We start from the raw sequence: 16,393 nt of genomic DNA on the forward strand, positions 1-16,393 counted from the left end.
TGAATGAATGGGATTTTAGTGACTGACCTGACACCTGGAAATAAAGTTGGGTATAACCCTTTCACCCCAAGAACGTTTTGCTGTCAATTTCTTGGTCACATTGAATCCATAGCGAACTTGCCTGGGGCTAAAACCCATTGGTAAGACATCATATTACATCTGTTTTTGTCATTTGGGACAATAATCCTGTCTATTTCATTATTTATTGCTTTAGGTAACAGATATAGCACAGAAGGAATGCTTAAAAATTGTAACAGGAAAGCAAATCACAGCCCAAAAAGGATAATAGCAGAATAGTAGTCATAGTAATGGCAAACCTATGTTCAGTTTTTACTTCTGCAAAGGATCAAGTGTTGAATTGAAGCTTAAGTGCTCTTAATTAATATTCAAATGAGTGACATGTCTTGTATTTTCCTTAGTACCAAAACTTGAAATAACCGCCTCAGTTCCTGTGTGACCTTGCAGTTTTGATGTCCTGGGAATGATTTTAGAAGTGGGCATTTGACTGGTATGTGGGGGCTTATTTTGCAATGTCAGTTGTGATACGGTGCGCATCAGCATGACCTAGGCCTGCCGGGGAACGTGGCTCAGGCTGGCCTTCATATCTCAGCTTTGACATCTAATCGTACCACCTTGTTTAGCTGAGCCCACCTCCCACATATCTCTCAACTCCGCTTCCTCTCCTTATTCATGTCTGTCTTTGTTCAGGGCCTCCTAGCAGGTCCTCTGCTTTAGTCTCCTTGCTTCAGGTCTATCTTTCACAGGATCATTAGAAGCTATATCTCTATGTTGTCTTCAGGTTAAACCAAAAATTATTAGTATGTCTTTCTAATTTCTAGCCTCCAATGTGTAATAAATTTCTCAAATTTAAACTCTCCAAACTGAATTCCCAATGGTCCCACCTCTCCTCCACAGTCTTTCCCATCTCATTAAAGATAATTCCCTTCATCTAGTTGTACAGGTTAAGCACGTGGAGTCCTAGTGGACTCTACCTTTTCTCTCTGCCCTACATCCAATCTAATCAGCAAATCCTATTGTCTGTATCTTCAAATGAGACCCAGAATCCTTTCTGTTCAGCATTTCTACTTCATCACCCTGAATCAGATCTCCCTGATCTCTTACCGGGAGTATTGCAAGAGCCCCCTTACTGACTCTCTGCTTCATTCCTTTCACTACTACTATTTTTTTCAAATAACAGCCAGAATATTCTTGTTAAGACCCAGAAACCAGACCAAACAGCTTGTGTGTGCAAAATCTGTGATTGCCACCCTGCTGAGAGTAAAAGCAAAATTCATTACAGTGGCCTAAAAGGTCTTGCTCTATCTGGCCCTTCACAAGCTCCCCCAACCGAGCTTCACTGCTCTGTTCTGTGCAGTGCTTCCTCCCTTCCAGCCACACTGGCCTCTGCCACTCTCTAGGCAAAATCCTGTTTCAGAACCTTTATGCCTGCATTCCTTTTACCTGAAAAGCCCTTGCCACACATGTCTACACGACCCACTCCCTAGTTTCTTGTCAGTTCCTTGTCTCTAGGCCTTCTCTAATTATCAATAGTAGTATCCTCTTCTCTGACCCTTCGTACCCTTTTTTTCTGCTTCATTTTCTTAAAAGAGTGCATATAACCTTCTGATGTACTATATATGTATATAATAATTTATTATTATTTACAGTCTATATTCCCAAGTGGAATATGAGCTCTATGAAAGCTGAACTTTATTCACTGCTGTATCCCCAGTGTCTGCAACAATAAATACTTATTAAATGATTGAATAAGTGAATATGCTTCTCTAACCTCATCTTTCAGAACCGTCCCACTGAACACTAGCTGTTCAGTAAAAATGGTGATGGTAATGTGGTAATGATAAATTATTCCTTGAAAAACTTTGGCATTTATAAAAGAGTATTAAAAAAAACAAGGATAACTGTTTATCAACAAACATATGTATAACATACCGATTAAAATAATCACACACAAAAAGAATATAGCCAAAGCATGTGCAAAATACATCAGTACAGAGTGAAGAAAGAGTTCGTCAGATTCCAAGTCCCGTGGATTTACAGCAATGGCTCCCTGGTCTCAACAGCATCCCAGTGGTGATGTCAAGTGGTGATACAAGAAACCAGATGTTGAATTTATTGCTCAAAACTTTGTGGTGATATGGGTGGGGCTCTGTTTAGACATCCCCTCAAGGTTCTAGCTATTAAACGTTCTGATTATTTGGCAAGAATAGAAAGCATTCTTGTGAACCGTACAGAGCCCTATTTGGACTCCTCATTAGGAGAGAGATCACTGAGGCACCAATGGACTGCTCAGGCCCAAGATGTTTCCGGGGAAAGGAAACAGCTAAGTCTCTTCAGTGCTGTTTGTTTCTCCCTGTGGCTGTGACTGCCAGATGCTTCAGGACACAGGTGCACAGGATGGTCCCATTTCCCGAGGCCTTGCCCTGCTTCAAGCTGTGTTAGAACATCTCATGAAAGCAAGATGTGAGCTTCTTCCTGATTATAACTTCCTCAATGTCCCTCATTTAAGCGCATTTTCTATCTGTAGATGACCTGCATTAAGTGCAACCGGTCCACCCTGTATGCCTCACAGACAGTGCTGCAAGATGTGGAGTCACTGTATTTGCCTTTCAGCACCTCCTTTGCCATCAGAGTTTCCCTCTCCTTCTCCCACAGCCTCTGATCTAGTGGTTGTCAAACAGAGGCGTGATGCATCAGAATCTCCTGGAGGGCTTCTGAAAGCACAGCTCCCTGGGCCCACCTCTGTCGTTTCTGGCTCTGTAGGTCTGGGATGGGGCTGGAGACTTACAGGTCTATCAAATTCCCCAGTGATGCTGATGCTGCTGGTCCTGGGGCCACACTGAGATCCTACTGGTCGATTTCATCATTGTCCAAAGTACCTCTTTTACCCATCCCCTCTCCAGTCCTACTGCCACTGGCTTAGTTTGGGCCCTTACAGATTTCTAAACTTTTAGAACTCGGAGAGACATTAATCATATTAGTAATATGTCAGAGAAGTGAAGTTACAGGCTTGAAATCGTACAGCCAGCAGGCAGTGGAGCCAGGACTCACGCTCAGGTCCTTCAGACCTCAGGCAGCACAGCACAGAGATTCAGCTCCATCCCAGGGAGGAGGTGCTGACATCCACAGCAGGGCTCAGGCCTTGCCCAACAAAGAGGCATTGGGCAAGTCAGTGGAGGGTCAGGGACTAAGACCCAACTTTCTTGACTCCTAATCCCACTTTCATTCAGCAATTCTAATGAGCACCTACTATGGGCCAAACATGAGATCTCCCTGTCATTCTGCCAAACAATCTGAGTGTCTACTGGGTAGCAGGTGCTTTCCCAATCACTGGGGACATGGTAGTGAGTAACAACAGTCATCTGTCACAAGGTCACAGTGTGATGGAGGAATTAGACATTAATCAAATAACAGCACACAAAATTTAAATTGAACTCTTTTCAGTGCTACAAAGGAAGTGTTTGTGGTGCTCTGAGCACATTTAAATGGGGACTTAAATGTAGAAAGGAGTGTGGAGGATGTTTTTCCTGGGAAGTGACAAGTAGGTTGATCTCTAAAAGATAAGCAGGCATTAAGCAGGTGGAGAGGGGAAAGAAAGGCATTTGGTAGAAGAAGCAGCATGTATAAAGGCCCTGTGGTAGAGGGCCCCTGGTGATGACAAGGGAATAAAAGAGAAGCATGGTTAGAGCAAGAGAGTCAGGGTCCAGAGAGGCATGGAGACACCAGGTCTTATAGGATCCAATAGGGCACTTCAAGAGGTTTTAACTTTTAAGAATAATAGAAATCCAACATGGGGTTTAAATGAGGAGAGATGGCATAATCAGATTTACTTTCTTGAGGGACCCAGGTGGTTGTCACGTGAAGAAACCTAAAGTGAATTCAAAGTCTGCGTGACTATTAAGCATTTCCAGCTGGAATCAGAGTAAGTTAACTTCATTAGAAGAAAGCAGGGCCAGGATGGAATTTCAAATCTGTGGACACTAGAAAGACCAACAGTTTGAAGGAATCCAAACAGAATATTTTATTGAATTACAAAAGCCCTGAAAGAGAAAAACAAACTGCATGTTCCAAATGTAACTGCTAGATGTTACCAAATGAGGCAGCTCTGGCCTTCCCAAATGAAAATACATCACCACCTGACCATTGTGAACCTAACTTCATCTTACCGTTTTTCACAGAATTCTTGTACTCTGATGAAAAGTTCAACATGTTCTGCTGTTTATTGATAACCTTGGGGAACACATTTCAATGAACACCTTTCTTCATCAGCTCACACTCTTGAGTCTTTACATATAATTCCGTTTGGAAATATGCTCTTTTTTCAGAGAGGAGATGTTTCCTACCTCACTCTCTTATTTACAGATAAGCAATTTCCTCAGCGACCCCTGGCGACCGTCTCTCCCTCTCATGGATGAGGTGCCCGTCTGATCTGTCATCTGTGTTTTGCTTCAGCTTGAATTCTGGGAAGTGTTGCCATTTCCCTTCCTGAACATTTGCTTTGAAGATAAAGAGAGGATGTTCATCTCCCCCAAGAACCTCCCAGGGCGTTCCTGCCTGTCAGTCTTCCCCTGCCTTGGGAAATTCCATCAGACAAACATGAGTTGGACTAACGACCCATCAGGGGACTGGATGTGGGGGAGCAGCTGCCCATGGAAAGGCCTTTTGTAGCATCCTTTTCCCCTGTGACACCCAGGCAGTGATTTTAGTGAGTTGACTTGTTTTTACTAATGCTCACATACCTGTTTAAGTAGCTTTGCTAACCCTGTTCCAGAACATGGAGAGGCTGTAAAAAGCCCCTGGCCTGACGTCTGGATTCCGGGTCTAGTTTTGCCATTGAGCAGCTCTGTGATCTTGGACAACTTTCTTTGCTTCTCTGGCCTCTGGGTCTTCAACTGGAAAATGGGAGAGTTGAATCAAAGTCGTGGTTACCAATGTTTTCAATTACATTTTCAATCTTTTTTTATTATATCCTTACTGCTCTAGGCCCCCATGTTTGAAAGATTTTTAACTTCTAAACACACTGAACTTATTAAGCAGCCTTTATTTTATTTCTCCTTTTTATTCATCAAAGCACACACCAGAGGCTCTGATCAACATGGCTGGTTGATATTATTCTAGCCAAATAAAACCGCATTGTAAGGGCATGTGGTTTTTTTACAGGATGTTTGAAATTTTGAAAATAGGTTGCAAATCCCTACTGCAATACTCATAGGCCCCTAAAAATCTAAGGATCCCAAATGGAGGAACAAACAGGGTAAAACATCTTTAGAGAAACCATCTGTGTCCAGTGTTCTGAAGCTAACGCTTGAGGAGATAGAATCCCCAAGTCTCTACAGTAGGGAGAAAAGTGTTACAGAGCCCATTTAAATTGCCAAAGCTCAGACTGTGAAATCCTAGGCCTTTGTCTGTTTTCTCAGTAGAGGGGGAAACATGACGTTCCATCAACTACACCCAAAACAATGAATACCAACTCATTTACCTTTCTGATGGTTCCATACACCAACTTTCCTAATGCTTGCGATTATTCTAGACTTCAAAGGCAGAAAATCTGAATTCATTTTCTATCCCACTTTACTTTTTTAATACACCAATTGAGTGCTTACTATTTTCCAGGTACATAGTAGGTACATAACACATGCTTGCTGAATGTGCGAATAAGTTATCCAACTCCTGTGTGAATAAACTCTGTTAAACATTTCCACATATTCCATGCTGTTTAACTCCTTCAACGACCCTGTAAAGGTAGGGAGTGTTCTTCCCATTTAACCACTGAGGAAACCAAATCGCAGGTGCTGTGACTTGTACAGCTAGAAAGTGGTAAGGCAGAACTTGAACCCAGGTCTTGGCCCATACCCTAGGCTGGTGCCCAACAGGGCAGCCCCCCTATGGGTTCCTACTGGTCCCTGCTCCAGCATTTCTGAGTGAGCTGAACTCCTCTCCATCACCAGCTCCACCCACTTCATAAAGCCGTCCTTAGCCATCTTCTGTCTTGCTTGTAGCACTTTTCTTTGCCCTGTCTTGCTGCCCCCATATCATCCTGCCACTTATCTGAGCCTGTGAAGGCCTGTGCTCCCCGCAGCTTTCACCCTGGAGCAGTTCTCCCAAAGACTCCAGAGAAGTCCTCTGCAATGTTCTGGTGGGACCACAGAGCATCCCGGCTGGAGGGAATTTGTCATGTCCCAGTCCATCCCCTCACTGTGCAGACAAGCCCTCCGGCTCTGCAAGAGGACACTTACTGCTCGCCATCCCCCAGGGCACACATGACCTCACCCAGCTCTCTCTGCTCCTCTCCTCACCTCCATCTTAACACCTCCTTTGTAGGGTTAGATTTGCTTTCTTGAGGGAACCAGGTGGTTGTCACGTGAAGAAGCCAAAAGTGAATTCAAAGTCTGCGTGACTATTGAGCATTTCCAGCTGGAATCAGAGTAAGTTAACTTCATTAGAAGTTCACCCCTAGAAGTCAGCCTTATCGCCAATCACCTAGGTGATGTTGAGAAGGCACATCCCCAGTTGGGGTTCCCATCAGTTCAGTGGGAGGATTTAACTTGGTGGCTCTAGCAGCTTTGACTCGCAGTCCGCGGTGAAAGCCCCTCCTTTCCTCCCCTCCTACTCTCAAGGCTGTCCAGGCCTGGCTGAGCCCCCCACCTCAGCCGAGGGCCAGGGCACTCCTCTTTCTAGATGACCTCTGGAATCTCAGATCTTCAGAGTCTTCCTGAACCAAGTGGCCCAATGGGGCCATTCTCAGCCGCTTCACTCTGGCCCAGAGCTTAAATATCTTTTAACATTTTGCAAATATCACAAACTCCCAGAGAAACACATAGTATCAGAGTTAATGAGCACTGGCTGCCCCAGGCAAACTGGATGTGGATGAATCCATCCCTCCATCACCACACCTGAGTCACTCCCATCAATTTTGGAACCACAAGTGACATTACGGTTTAGACCTGGGAAGGTCCTTTTAGACCAGGTGGTTCAATGTTACTCCCAACACCTATGCCCACTTTACAAATGAAGAAGCCAAGGCCCCTTAACCCTTGGATAAAAAGTTATGACCAAGAATATGAATGACAGTAAATGACAGATACTTTTTCTTAGTGACCGATGGTTGAGGTGTTTGATTGAATGCATTCCTTTCTCTCTTAGAGGCTAGACTGGCAAAGGACCCACTGGGACAGTGGCCTTTCATTATTCATTCTAACTATTAGTGACAAAGCTTGTGCTTTCCTACACCTATTGTCACAATAGTTCAATTGCTCAAAAACCTGGTGTGGATAAGAGCACTATGGCTTCACCACTTTGAGGATTGACTTCCCTGAGATAAGGGTCATGGCTATACTTCTGGAAGAGAAGCAGGAGGAGAAAAACTGTTAGTCAAATACTTCAGCTTAATATAAAGCACCCCATTGGCACAGGCATGCACATGTACACATACACAAACATGCACCCTACCCTGTCCCTTTGATTAATTTTAGGGGGTTTCACACACCCTGGTTTCAAGCTATACTACAAAGCTACAGTGATTAAAACTGTATGGTACTGGCACAAGACTAGATGCATAGATCAGTGGAACAGAATAGAGAATCCAGAAATAAACCCACACATATATGGTTAATTAATATATGACAAAGGAGGCAAGAATATAAAATGGGGAAAACACAGTCTCTTCTCTAAGTAGTGTTGAGAATACTGGACAGCTACATGCAAGAGAATGAAGCTGTATCACTCTCATACACTATATACGAAAGCAAACTCTAAATGGATTAAAGACATAATTATAAGGCATGAAACCATAAAACTCTTAGAAGAAAACATAGGCAAGAATCTTGTGAACATCAGCATGAGAAATTTTTTTCTGGATATGTCTCCTCAGGCAAGGGAAAGAAAAGCAAAAATAAACAAGAGGGAGTACATCAAACTAGAAAGCTTCTGCACAGCAAAGGACACTATCAACAAAACAAAAAGACAACCTACTATTTGGACAGTATATTTGCAAGTGATATATGCAATAAAGGGCTCATATCCAAAATATATAAAGAATTCATACAACTCAACAACAAGAAAACAAAAGCAAAAAGCAATAAAAAAACGGGTAGAATAGACAGTTTTCCAAAGAAGACACACAGATGGCCAACACACACAAGCAAAGATATTCCACATCACCAATCATCAGGGAAATGCAAATGAAACCCACAATGAGATATCTCCTCATGTTGGACAGAAAGCTTCTATCCAAAAGACAAGAAGTAACAATTGTTGACAAGGATGTGGAGAAAAAGAAACCCTCTTACACTGTTGGTGGGAATGTAAATTGGTCCAGCCACTGTGGAAAACAATACGGAGGCTCCTCAAAAAATTAAAAATAGAAATATTATATGACTCAGCAATTGTATTTCTGGGAACTTACCAAGAAAACAAAATCACTAATTTGAAAAGATACATGCACAGCTATGCTCGTCACAACATTATTTGCAACAGCCAAGATATGGAAGCAACCCAAGTGTCCATAGATAGATGAATGGATAAAGAAGATGTACATATACCCAATGGAGTATTACTTGGCTATAAAAAAGAAGGAACTCTTGCCATTTGCAACAACGTGTGTGGAAGAGGGTATCATGTTAAGCAAAATAAGTCAAATAGAGAAAGACATTGATTTCAATTATATGTGGCATCTAAACAAAACAAAAAAGAAACAGACCTATAAATACAACAGAGTATTAGTTTCCATAGGGAGGTGGCTGAAATAGGTGAAGGGGATAAAGAAGTAGAAACTTCAAATTATGAAATAAGCTAGTCATAGGAATGGAAGTACAGCATAGAGAATACAACCAATAATAGTGTAATATCTTGGTATGGTAACAAGGGGTAATTGCATTTACCATGGTGAACGTTTAGTAATGTATACAGTTATTGGGGCACTTTGCTGTATATCTGAAACCAAACTACTATATAGCAACTATTTTCCAATAAAAAAAGAGTGAACCAGAAAATAATGATTTCATACCCATGACACATTTTTTTTTAATGAAGGGAAACCATATCCTAGTGATTGTGTTTGGGATAAGACCCTCCTCCTTCTTACCTGGTTTGCCAGGGCGGTGCTGAGTAAAGTCCAGGATTTGGAGTCAGAAGAAACAGGACCAGGATCCTGGCCTTAACCTTGATTCATTGTTCAACCTGGGGGTGAGTCCTCTGTTTCTTGATATAGAAAATGCAAATGCCACAAAATTGTTCACAGCAGTGTTGTGGGCGTGAGAAGAGTGAAGGTTGTGAAAGCTCTTTGCACACTGTAAAGTGCTGCTCAAATAGGAGTTGTTAATACCAGGTTTTTTCTCCAGGGATCTGGGAAAGTCACGTGGGTAAGCCTGGTCACATGTAGGCACACACTGCCACCAGCTCACCTTTCTCAAAGGTAGCTATGCCCTTGTTGCTTGACCACTCAGAAAGCTATGACAACTTCCTTGTGCCTGCTGCCCAACCTCCTTCATCAATGTTTGGGACCTTTTAAGGACTGACCCCTACTGACCAGCCTAACGTGCCAAACTGAGCCTGTCGTAGTTCGCCAAAGAGCCATCGCTTTGCTTCCTGTTTACCTTCCCCCACCTAGAATGTTTTACCCCATCTCCACAGTCTCTGCATATCAGAAGCTTACACATCTTTCTAGACAAATTGTTAAGGCTGCCACTTACAGGAACTTTTCCTGATTATACCCCTACTTACTCTCAACAACAGTGGTTTCCCCTCTTATGAACTCACTTCATCATTCTCTTTGTGTCCATTTTCTATATTAGAACTAATTATGGACATGTTTCATCTCCTTTTACAGAAAGTTTGAATTCCTCAAGACCAAGTTCTCTGTCCCACTATTCTTCCACCTCCACCCTAGCACCTTGCCAATTCCCAGCACCAGCAAGGGTTTGGTGTTCAGTGAACAAACAAATGAATGCACTCCTACTCCCAAACACGAAAAATCACCAGCAAAATGGACTGGTGAATTCACTCTTTTCTCCCTGGGTGTCAGTTTGATAAAGAATGTTGCATCTGTAAACAGACAGAACATCTAAGGGTAAGGGATGTCAGCCAATGGAGATCACTAGAAAATGGGTAACACAGACAGAAAGTTAATTTATAACACAAAATCATGTAATACATGGATTGGCAATTAATCACCAATTAACCACAAAGTCCAGGACACATTTTTAAAAGGTAATCAGAGTTATTGGGTATGTCTAATAAAAATCAGAGTAATCATTAACTGGTTTAAATTTTTTTTTATTGTTTGACAGATATTCTTCTGGGATATTCAGGCAAATATCCAAATGCAAAGGGAGGAGCTAGGAGTGGCAATGTAGGGACCTTGAAAACATTCTCAGCTAGGAAACAGAAGTTCTAGCCCAAGCTGTGCAAACAACTGAGTAGGTTGCTGTGTCAGAAGAATGCCCCTTTGGTCCCCTCGGTCCTCCTGTAAATCACATTAGACCAGGTGCCCTACACGACTCTTGAATTAAAGAACGTATACAGTTCCCACCTGCCCTCCCAATGCCTTCGGCCACTTCCCACTGACTTCTAACAAAGGGCTCTCTAGGTGAACTCGGACCTGGTCAGCTTGCCAGTAGCACACTGTTAGCCAAAACAGTTTCCTGATGACAGTTGCGAGACAGGAGCCCTGCAAAGCAGCGAAGGCTGCTACCAACTAGTGAGCCAGGGTCTGCCCGTCAGCTTTTGATGTTATGGTCCCTGGATATCAGAGCAGGTAAGCCAAAGTCAGTGTCCTGGGCTGGAGTCTGGTCCTGCTGTTTTGCCTTTTGGAGCCTCAGCTTTCCCACAGAGAAACTGGGGTAACACCTTTCAGCCAGGGTCCTGTAATTGTGTATTAGCTGAACTGGCCACCAGCGTCCCTTGGCCATCCTGCAGAGCACAGAGGGAGCAGCCATCTGCAGGGGGTGGGGGAAAAAACACGAATGCCCCCACCTCTCTGCCACCCACTGCCCAGGGCAAACATGGTGCTCCTCCCTCAGTAGCAGGTAATCAGGTGTTCCCAGGGAGGCCTGTAAATTTCTGACTTCTCTCTTTGGGAGGGAGGAAGGAAGCAGAGTGCCACTGAATATTTTCCTGTCTGTGGGTGAGTGTGTATTGAGAGAGAGAGGGAGAGAGAGAGAGAGAGAGAGAGAGAGAGAGAGAGAGTGTGTGTGTGTGTGTGTAGGCACCCCTGCGGCCCCCTGTGACTTACACAACCGGGTATTTGCACACCAGATGATCCCTGCAGGGAAAGGCAAGTCCCCAGCTGCTGTGGAATTTTAAGAGATCTCCCTGGAATGCCCTTATGGGATGTCTGGTTCTAATTGCCTCCGTCAGCCGAGCTGGCGAGCTGGCAGGAGCAATGAGAGGTGAAACTGAACAGATTCCGGTTCACATCAGACCCCCAGCCCTGTGAGAGTTCCCCAAGGCCAGGAAAGAAAACAGTGTGGCTGTGGTGGTGGGTGTGCTGGAAAGAACTCGAGGCTGGAAATGGGAAGGCCCGGCTCCTCATCCCTGTGCCTCCACTAATGCCCCGCGTGGCTTCGACCCGTTGCTTCCCTTCTCTGGCCTCCAGTTTCTTCATTTGCTAAATGAGTGGTGAGGGCTGGCTGGCCTCCAAGTCCCCTTCCCAGCCTCAGATTCAGGGACAGAAATGTCAAACTCTCATTGCGGAGCTTAGCGGGGCATTTTCTTCTGAACTTTAGAACCAGATGCTCTGCATTTTTAGATCTTTAAGAATGGGGGAAGGGAGAGGGTTTTATTCCCACCTATTAGAACCTAGCCTCAACCCCATTCTTTCCTCTCCCTCGGGCCAAGGGTGACTGGAGATGGAAGCACTGACCCCAGCCTAAGAGGAGACAGACATCCCATGGTTCCTTAGTGCCCCCTAGAGGCCCAAAAGGCAGCTGCCTGGACACCCTAAGGATTCTTCTGCAGAGCCTTAGGTGTCAGAAGCAGATGGGTCCAATCGGCCTCTAATGTGCAGAGGAATTTCTCTACCTTTTCAGGCTGTTGTTTAAAGACTCAGAATAAACCACTGAACTAATGGCCACAACAGGATGGAGCTGAACACCTGGTGGGCACCCATGATTCCTGCACAGCACTGCATGAGGTTATCAAGTATCAAGTACCAGGGGTTCGTAGCTCAACACCATGCTCTTACCCGCCCACCTCTCCCTGGCCTCCTCACCCCACTAACCCCACAGCTAATGCCTGCCTATGTCTAGTGACTAAGAGCTCACTACTTTCTGAGGCAGCCTGAATCAGGAATTTTGTTTGGCTGGTAACAGAGTCCAAGTCACAGTGACTTTGTCAAACTGGGGAGTTATTCGCTCATCCTGAAGATGTCTGCAGATAAGCTGCAGTCCACAAAATCATTGAGAACTAGAGTTCCTCCTTCTAGATTTTTCCTCCATCATCCTGAGCAGATTTCCTCATGGACCTCATGGGTCAAGATGACCACTGAAGTTTTAGGCATCACCTCTGCACTCCAGAGAGGAGGAAGGGGAAAGTCAAAGGTCAAACATCATCCCCTCACACTACATCAGTCCCCTCGAAGTCCCACCTAATGACTTTTGCTTGCATCTCGTTGGCCACTCCAGCTGCAGGGATGGCTGGGAACATAGTTTCCATTGCACTTCAAATATATTTAGAGTTTGTTACTAAAGAAGAAAGGAGAAACGGATATTGGCTCAACAAGGAATAGATGCCATACAGCCCATGAGTGTTGAGAGAAGCCGTGAGTGGGTGTGTAGCTCTGTATTTGTCTTGGACACTGGTTTCCCTCTCTCTTCCAAGAAGACACAGAGCCCTGTATGCTGGCTCACCAGATCCCAGAGAACTCCTTACCTCCCCAAACAGGACCACACCCCTGGTGGGGAGAGACTGTATCTACTAGATCAACTGAAACCTCCAAAATTCTCTGAGCCAGGCCTCTCTGGCACTTTCCTGGGGAGAATCTTGCCAGCTCACCGGAAAGGACCCAAGCTCAACCCCAGACGTGCCGTCCCACAGTGCTCTCTGCCGGGTCTGGGACCACTGAACTTCTCCTTCCCAGCAGGCTCTAGTGCCTTTGTTCCAGTCCTCCCGCCCCGCCATGTTGGGGAAACCCCAGTCCACATTTGGACGTACCCTCCATTCCAGGGGGTGAGTTCATTGCTGTCTCCCCAGTTTTGTTCATCTGGATGCTAATGCCACCCATTAGCTCAAAGGGCAAATACTACTTTGTTTAAATTTAATATTTAAAATGATAGACAAAGAATATGGAGCAAATGTCAACTGACTTGGTCCTGTAGCTAGCATTTTAATCAACGGCTTTTGCGTTTTCTGGTGCCAGATGCCCCGGTCCTTCAGGCTTGGAGAGGAGGCTCGTCCTTCCTTGGCCTCCTGGCCCCAGACCATTGGGTGGAAGTGATTTATTCCTTCTCAGAGACTCACAGGCCTTTTCTGGTGTTTTATGCCTCTTCCTTAGACTACTGTATTGGACTATTAATTCTCTGTGCAGGAAACTAAGGCACAGAAAGGTTGTTGCTCACACAGCACCTACATGTATCTATAGAGGCAGGGCCAGGTGATGGGAGGAGGACCTGAGCAGTAGGCTCCCTCTGAAGAACCACTTTCTAAATCTAGGGGTGCTTCAGCTGTCCACAGTGTGTCTAAATTGGTATTTCTTTTTTATTTCAATGGCCATCTATATAAAGCAATAGCTGCACCAATTATTGCTTAGAATAAGCTGCATTCTCTTTGGACAGTGTCATCTGAAGCAGGCTTAGGGTTTTGCTGCCCTCGTGAGACACGGTCTAAAGTCCGTCATCCTTCCCATCACTTTCATCCATTCGGTTCTCTCATGAAGCTGAATGCATTTGAAGAGAGGCCCTTAACGGTACAATTAAAACAGGATTTCCCTTTAAGATGGAGTTTCCAGGAATGACCTGTGTTTAAAAGCAGGGGCCACCCCTTTGGATTGCTAGGAGAGAAATAATCAGCTTCAATTTGTTAAGAACCATTTATCATGAATGTTCTAAGACTATGTCTGTTTTAGATCTTTTTTCCAGTATAACTAAGTTATTGCACATATATCATGGAAAGTTCCTAGACTCCCAGGCTCTGCCGACAGCCCCCCAGAGGCCAGCTTTTCCATTTCTTATAATACACTCAGGCAAAGACAGAGTGTCCTTCTTAGCACTTTGCTAGTTGGTATTTTTTTTTTAATATATTTTTTGTGCTGTTTAATGTGAGGTACTTAATACCTTGGCACACTTAAAATCCTAATTGCAGGTTGAATTATCACTGCTTTGTAGCCAGGGAAGCTGAAAAGAAAGGTTAAAAAAAATGGTCAGGTGGTGTTCTGTCTTCAGCTCAAGATGGAAGCAGGAAGTCCAGTCCCATGACTGCACCACATAGTCAGTGATTCCTTCCTTGAATGTCTGTGTATATCTAAGTTATTACTGAGGAAGCTCAGCCAACACTCCCCTCTCTCAGAAGCTCTAATGCCTTCAGATGCCACAAAACCAGAGTAGCTGAGCTAGAGCAACAACTTCGTTTGAATAAATAATTTCAATCCCTGGAGGCTTATTTTCCTGATAAAGTAGAAGGTACATCCTCCAAAGATTGGTACAAAGTCTCTCAAATTCCTGAAAAATATATGTGGGAAATGTAAACAAGATTGTATTGGTCATTCTATCTTAATATCTACATGGGGATTATTTGTTTAGGACACATGGATGGTAGGTTTCGTCTGCATTCCTTTCTGGGTACACAGAACAGGGTTCAGGTTTACTCCTGGTGTTATCGAGTAGAAGGGGGTAAATTTAAATCCCTGTTCATAAACTGGAAGGTATGAACTCTCAGTAAAAAGAAAACAAGAACAACATGTGGATATAGTACATTGACATTTGTATTTAAAAAAAGGAGAAAAGAATATGGATACACACATCCCTACGGATATATCTGGTAACACTGGTTACCAGGAGAGGGGTGATCAGTGGTGGCAGTAAGGGGAGGAGGGAGAATTTCTCTTTTATACCTTTTGGAACTTCTGAGTTTTAAACCAAGAGGCTCTATTACCTATTTACAAAAGAATAAAAATCTAATTAAAAACCCAATGGGACCTGTTCCAAGTGTCAGGGTCAGTGGTACAGAGGCCTGGGAATAGGAGAGTAGGATGAGGAGGACCGGTTGTGAAGTCCCCTGACCTCCAACTGGGCTCCTCCTGCTACCCAGAGGACCCCCCCCAATGCCAGTGCCAGTGTGTGTCCAGGTGTCACAGCTCATGCTGTTTCTTCAAGCAAAAAAGAAAGTACATTGGTTGCTAGCTGCCATATAATGCTTCTCAAACAAAGTGACAAGAATGCTTATGTCCCAGCTGGCAGCCCTGCCACACAGGGAGGCAGAGCGGCCTAAAGCAGGCCAGGCGTAGGTGGGCCAAGACTGGGGCACATGTGCTGGGAGGGACAGTTGCAGACATTAGCTTGTGGCCTGGGGTCAGGAGGGTTTGCAGGGGAGCCAGGACCCCTGTCTCCAGCTGTTTGAAGGGAAGCCAGAAGACAAGCTGGAAGAGAGAGCCCAAGTGGATGTGTGTCTTGGGCACAGAACTACACACATTTCTGAACTCCCTTTTCTCATCTACAACAAGGGCACAATAACACCTACAATAATACCTCTAGGGTTTTCTTGTTCATGATATAACATACACAAGATATCTAGCACTTAGTAGGCACTCTGCAGAGCAATCTGAATCCCCTCTACAGCATATATTTTCCTGTACAAGCAACTACATTTCTCCTGGGTGGCTTTGGAGGTAAAAGCTTCAGGCAAATGGACTTGGGGTCTCATTAGGGAAGACTTTCCTATACACAGAACTCTTCTCTTGATGGTACCACTGACATAATGGTGCTTTACTGGCAGACACTGAAGGCTCTGCTTTTGCTGAGTTTACCACAGAGGAGGCAGGACTGGAGCAGCCTGGCTCCTTCCTCCCCACACTCCTGTCTGTTCCTGTCCCTCCTCCAGCCAGAAAGGCTCAATTAAGAAGGCATTCTCAGGCCTCTCTGCGGCTGACACCACCACATTTTTTGCATTCCCTTTCTGCTACTGCTCCTGGAGCTGTGAGGTGTGTGTGTCTCTTACCTGCCTCAGGAGAATGGGATGTGAGTCCTGTGACCCAGCCTCAGGGATTTTCTCCTTTGAGCTCACACTCACAGCTGTTAGAATTTTCTCCAGGTTCTAGTGATGACTCCAAGGTAAGTGAAGGTTTTCTTAGCATGTCCTTAATTACACTTTGACTCTCCAGGGCTTCAGAGCAGGCACTGTTCTGGGCTCACTGGGGGTGAATGGGGTCTGTCTTCTGGCCTGGACT

At 44.5% G+C, this 16,393-nt stretch overlaps 1 long non-coding RNA gene across 1 annotated transcript; it reads right to left on the reverse strand.

The window, feature by feature from the left end:
• Positions 1-4,257: 4,257 nt before the first annotated feature.
• Positions 4,258-9,352, reverse strand: LOC118973502 (uncharacterized). The gene is made up of 3 exons (XR_005062879.2): positions 9,101-9,352; positions 4,758-4,910; positions 4,258-4,514 (listed from the first exon to the last, which is right to left on the reverse strand). It is a non-coding gene; the product is annotated as an uncharacterized lncRNA (long non-coding RNA).
• Between the last annotated feature and the right edge of the window lie 7,041 nt (positions 9,353-16,393).

Source organism: Manis javanica, chromosome 3 (assembly GCF_040802235.1).
Source record: "Manis javanica isolate MJ-LG chromosome 3, MJ_LKY, whole genome shotgun sequence".
NCBI classification, from domain to species: Eukaryota; Metazoa; Chordata; class Mammalia; order Pholidota; family Manidae; genus Manis; species Manis javanica.